Source organism: Haliotis cracherodii, unplaced genomic scaffold (assembly GCF_022045235.1).
Source record: "Haliotis cracherodii isolate W230 unplaced genomic scaffold, xgHalCrac1.p SCAF_4, whole genome shotgun sequence".
In the NCBI taxonomy this organism is placed as follows: Eukaryota; Metazoa; Mollusca; class Gastropoda; order Lepetellida; family Haliotidae; genus Haliotis; species Haliotis cracherodii.
Genome location: NW_027266297.1, coordinates 65185747 through 65191345, shown reverse-complemented (window position 1 = coordinate 65191345; position 5599 = coordinate 65185747).

The following is a 5599-nucleotide window of genomic DNA, read 5'->3' as shown; positions in this document are numbered from 1 at the left end:
GTGCTCATAGATTCAGGTGATTCAATTCAATAAAAGTATGGTACCTAGACTCGTTGATGAATTTCTTTCTGTAATTCTCGTTTCACGTAAACTTGTCATACATTCCACCATGTAACCATCAGGATTATGAGGGCATTGCTATGGTAATTATTTCCATGGCCTTTAGAAATATATGTGTGTTCGTCGTCAAAAAGCGGATGTCCCTTTGTGACATATTATCACATTGATGTCCCAGACTATGACCTTTTTCAGGAGTTTTACACCTCCTTTGTCACTGATACTTACTTGAAGGGATCAATGGTTAGGTTTGGTGACTCGGTTGCTCATGATACAAATCACTGGACTCCATTGTCACACCCTACTCGATCATAACCACTGTAGAAGTGGTAAGATTAATAGTTCGGTGCTGCAAATTCAGACATAACCCATAGATACATGTATCATTACACATGTGCAATGTCAACCAAATATGATAACCCTAAATGGTTTAGGGGAAATCTTTAATGAACACCCCTCGTAGATGACATTTCATTTATATGTTTATGTTAATTCTTGTGCATACTGTTCTGAGGTAATACAAGATTTGTCATTACTCAAAGGACAACGACCCTGGCTCGCTGACAATATCGTAATTCTATAATAATTGAAATATGGCCACAAGCTTGATTCTGCTGGAGTAAGTGTTGATTTGATTTCATCTTCAAAAATATATTTGTTCAGTTTTAGTAATATAGTTGGTTCTTTATAAATATATCCTGTACCATTTCAGTTCTGCAATGCATATGCACAACATATCATCCGTCACTCACGTCACAAGACAATGATGATTTGCTTATAGATGTGACATATGATATTACTTGACACCTCAGTAGGAAACTGTTCTATGATAGCCATTTTATTTGACACCACTCATAACTGTGTAATGTTACCGCGTACGTCACCATGAAAACGATCTAATTCTTTATTCCATAGGAAAATGTATCTTTGGCGAGGGATAAAATGACTGAAGAAAGATTTGTGATAAGAAAGAAGACAGTGACACGGTGCTTCTATTAATCTGAAGTGTATACTCTTTAAAACCACTCGCCATGCATTTATTCATTCTTTATGTTATTTAAACACAACCTTTTGGAAACATTTAACGGATATAAGTAAATAACTAGTCGGAATTAGAACATGTAAAGACCAAAATGGAATAAATTCTGCCCACCTTATGTCAGATATGAAAGATTAATCATGGGGTTGCGGGGATTGCAAGGGTCTCTATGAGTCTCGGAACCAGAAATTAAGATTTCTCGAACATTCCTATGATGATATGAATCTTTATATGATGAGTTTTGGACATATTTCCAATATATCAAAGTTATGACGTTCAGTACATGATCAGGGGGTGAAATAAGTGTTGTATTAGCCCACTTGACGCACACAGTATTACGACAGCTCGTGATGAAGTAAGTTAAGATAGTTTCAGTAGCAGTTAGCAGTATTTCATTAATGCCACAGCAAGACACTCTTGGAACTGGCTTCAATTTGTATTTAAGGACAGATTCAAATCCATCATTATCTCGAACGCTTTAACCCTACCTCTACCCTAATGGCCCCTCTTGTACAAAGATGATTTATGCGTCAATTTTTCAGCTGCGTCAAGGAAAGTACAGTCCAGACATGAATTAGTTAATACTGCCGCTTAATGCAGTACCCCTGACCATTAGTGGTGATGGCTATCCGAGTCCTCTACAGCTTAAGTACATCCTGTTTTACTGGTATATCTATCTTGAGTCTAAATAATTTCAATTACTGCCACTCTATGCATATGATAGGTATCACGCAGAAAAATGAGAACTTGACCTCATCTGTAAGGCGTTCAGGAGTACCGATACACATTGTTTCCAATCTGAACTGTCAAAGACTATTTGGACCAACCAATTTCAAATGAACACACTATGCCATTTAGAAAGTGGTCAAATGTAACAAGTGTTATATTTTGGGCTAACAATTTCAGATGTTTTCTTTGATAGTGTCGACTTGAACTAGGACATGGTAATCTTTCTGTACAAAGACTTATGGAAATTGTTACGGATCGATCACAGCAGATGTTTCTTATGGTAATTGATGATTACTTGACGTATTAAGTTAGTCGCAACTGTCACTTGGACCATGAGTATAGTTACCGGTGACTCTGACATGACAGAACCAGCTTTATCCATGGATGCATGACCTACCGCTGGCAGGCTTTTCCGCCCTTGCAGATCTTTCGGACATATTCCTTGTTAATACAATATAGATGCACTGCATGCGGTATCTCTCAGACCTGTACATTGATAATACGATATTGAGGCATCGATGCAGTATCTTTCAGACACATATCTTGATAATACAAAACAGGGGCAGTGCATTTGTGCATTTCACAAGACTCTATATCGATAAGAACATATTGTCTTGTTGATCTTTTCCATGTAACGTACTGTAAAGAACAAGAGTTAATAGAAAAAGAAGCAGCATGTTATTAAGTGGTTGATGCATTGACAAAGTAATGTTGTACAAAACGCTGTTCAAAGTGTGCTTGGGGCGCTCCCTGTGGACTGATACCGGAACGTCTGCAATCAGTTTCTGTCAACTGTAGCAGTCAAATGCATTTGGTACAGACATTTCCCTGTCTGCGTGTGACAATGGATCATGTGTTTAACCGTTGTTAGTAATTGGATGGTGAGGAAAAAGTACACTGGTCCCCTTTTTTCACCTAACACGTTAACTGCTAAATGGGGTATTTTCTGCAACGCCCACTCCCCTCCTCTCTTCATAAGCTTGGGTCCGCCTCCCATAACTGTTTAAGGCTGTTATTCATTACATTCGTCCACAGTAACCATAGATCACGTCACCATCATTTGACCTAGTCTGGCAATCGGTTGATCATGATGAAAGTTGAATTTATCGTTATGATACACTTGGACATTAGAGAAATAAAACATGAAGTATATATACACTTCCGATGACAATGTCAGTCAGATAACAGATATATCCTTTGCCTTCAGATTTTGCAAAATGAATTAATCGACCAAAAACGTCCAGTTGTTTCAGAGAAGAAATGATGTGTCTCGGAAAACACAGGAAATAATCCTGCCTTTCCTAAGATCAATCTTTTATTCTTGTTTCTGTCCATCCGATTTTAAAGCGCAACTAAGACGTCGTCTGTCCATTTAATATATTTCGTTACAAAATCTTTACATTGCACATTGGGAATGGATTGCTTACATAGAATAGTTGGGGCGTTCATACAAAATGTATTTTTGAAAAGAAAACAAATGCTTGTAACTCAGTGTGTTTCCACACGCAGAATCTGTTACAAATGCATATTTTGCAGCTGTAATATAGTGCGTTTGCGAATAAGTCTAGTGAATTGTCTCCCTAAGATAATGAAAATGGCTTTAGGCTGAGACACTGTGACGCGTGTGTGTGACAGCCACTTGTCTTAAGATAGAGGTTAGAACTGAATGAACATTTCAGTGACGTTTTTCTCTCATAATTCATTCATGGCATATTGAAAGTACCTTTATTTGAAACCCAACGATGAGACAGTCGGGCGGACTTTATAACCTTCACATCAAAGGGTGGTTGGAGATCAAACAAACAAGTGCAGGGAATGATAAGGTTCCGGAAAAACACCTATTATGAACTGCTGCAGTGTTTAAACATTGTCCAGGTTCCTCGGTGTTGCAGGGGACCAGGACAGGTTGTGTATGAAGGCGTGACACAGAGGAGCAGCCTGCGAACACTACACACACACACACACACACACACATATATACATATATACACACAAACACATGCATATACACACATATATCCACATACATACACACACATACAAACATATACACATATACACATTCACACACATACATTTCCATACATACACACGCACACACACATACATATATATCACACCTATATATATATATATATATATATATATATATATATATATATATATATAACACACGCACATACACACATACATATACATATACACACATATACACACACACATATACATATGGACCGCCTCCGTGAGAGCGGAAGGCCCGGGGTTCGATCCCCGACCGCGTATTACCCAAGGACGTTAAAAGATGGTACTTGTTGTTACCCTGTCTGGCGCTCGGCATAAAGGAGCTTAAACAAGGACTGGTCGGCTCGGAGTCAGTATACTGTGTCTGAGTGGGGTAATAAACTGCGGCATGGTATCTCAGTGGCATCAGTCCGGACTAGTACAAGCATCCACACACACACACACACACACACACACACACACACACACACACACACACACACACACACACACACACACACACACACACACACACACACACACACACACACACACGCGTGCATGCACGTCTCTGTATAAGTGCAATAATATTTGACGGGATGTTAAACCCCATTTTACCTCATACATATACACACACATACACACACACAATACAGTGATTGACATCATGAGCATCGATCTACGCAATTGGGCACAGGTTAATTTTCAACATCCAGTTAAAACAAAACGAAGTTATTGATGCGCCTGACTACTAATAACACATGTACAAAACCGATTATACTTGTAACGAAAATGGCTGAGTAGAGGCCATAAATAGTTGGGTTTTTTAATATGGCTGCCGTAGCCAATCGTCAAAGCTACGTCAATATCGTCAGATTTACTATTACCCGTCTGTTATTGATACAGTTTCATGAGCAGCTTTCCGCTTGTACAGTTTTATGCGAAAAGTATCATATTTATAAACTATCCAGCTGTGGTGGCTGCGCTTAACTACAAGAAGAAACGAAAAGAGGATCAACTTCAAATGATGGCATTAGCTCTTGGAAGGGGGACTATACTCCCCTCTGAATGCAAATCAAAGACTATTTTTTGTATTGCAGAGTTGCATACTGCATCTGTAATTAGTTTTCGTCAAATTCACCAGTTACTGAATGCATCGGATCTATTTCAACGGGGCTAAATATTTGAAAACGTTGGCTGTCAGTATTCAGACTATTCTCGTATCATGATTGATTACAACACATGCAGATAAATTCATTCTTGTTGAATAAAGATGTAAAAGAGCTATTCCAACGCTCAAGCGAAACAGAAAAAGTAGAACTATCTGACTAAGAAAACATGAAGGATGAAACCTAAAGGATAATGAATTTACTATTTTTCAATAAGAAACTAACTTAAAGACACAGGGCTCTGTGGTTCATCTGAATTGTCCGGAATATTATATTAGATCACAAACACCATATATGAATAACTAAAAATAAACAAGAGAAATAACACAAGTGTGTTCACAACAGACATCCATCCCACTGACGTGAGCATTTAACCAACACATTCTTACATATCTGGCTGTGTAACGTATAATACTTACATGTTCATAGTGAAGGTCAAGGCTAAAACTGTGTAAAACGTTACCAGGAAATAAAACATGTATATTTCTTATGGCATAGCACAATTATGCATATATGAATTACATTTTGTTGTGGCTTCTTTGGCGACCATGATAACAATCGAATAGGAATTCTGAGAGCGCATGTTTGAGTCACCCTTGCTTTA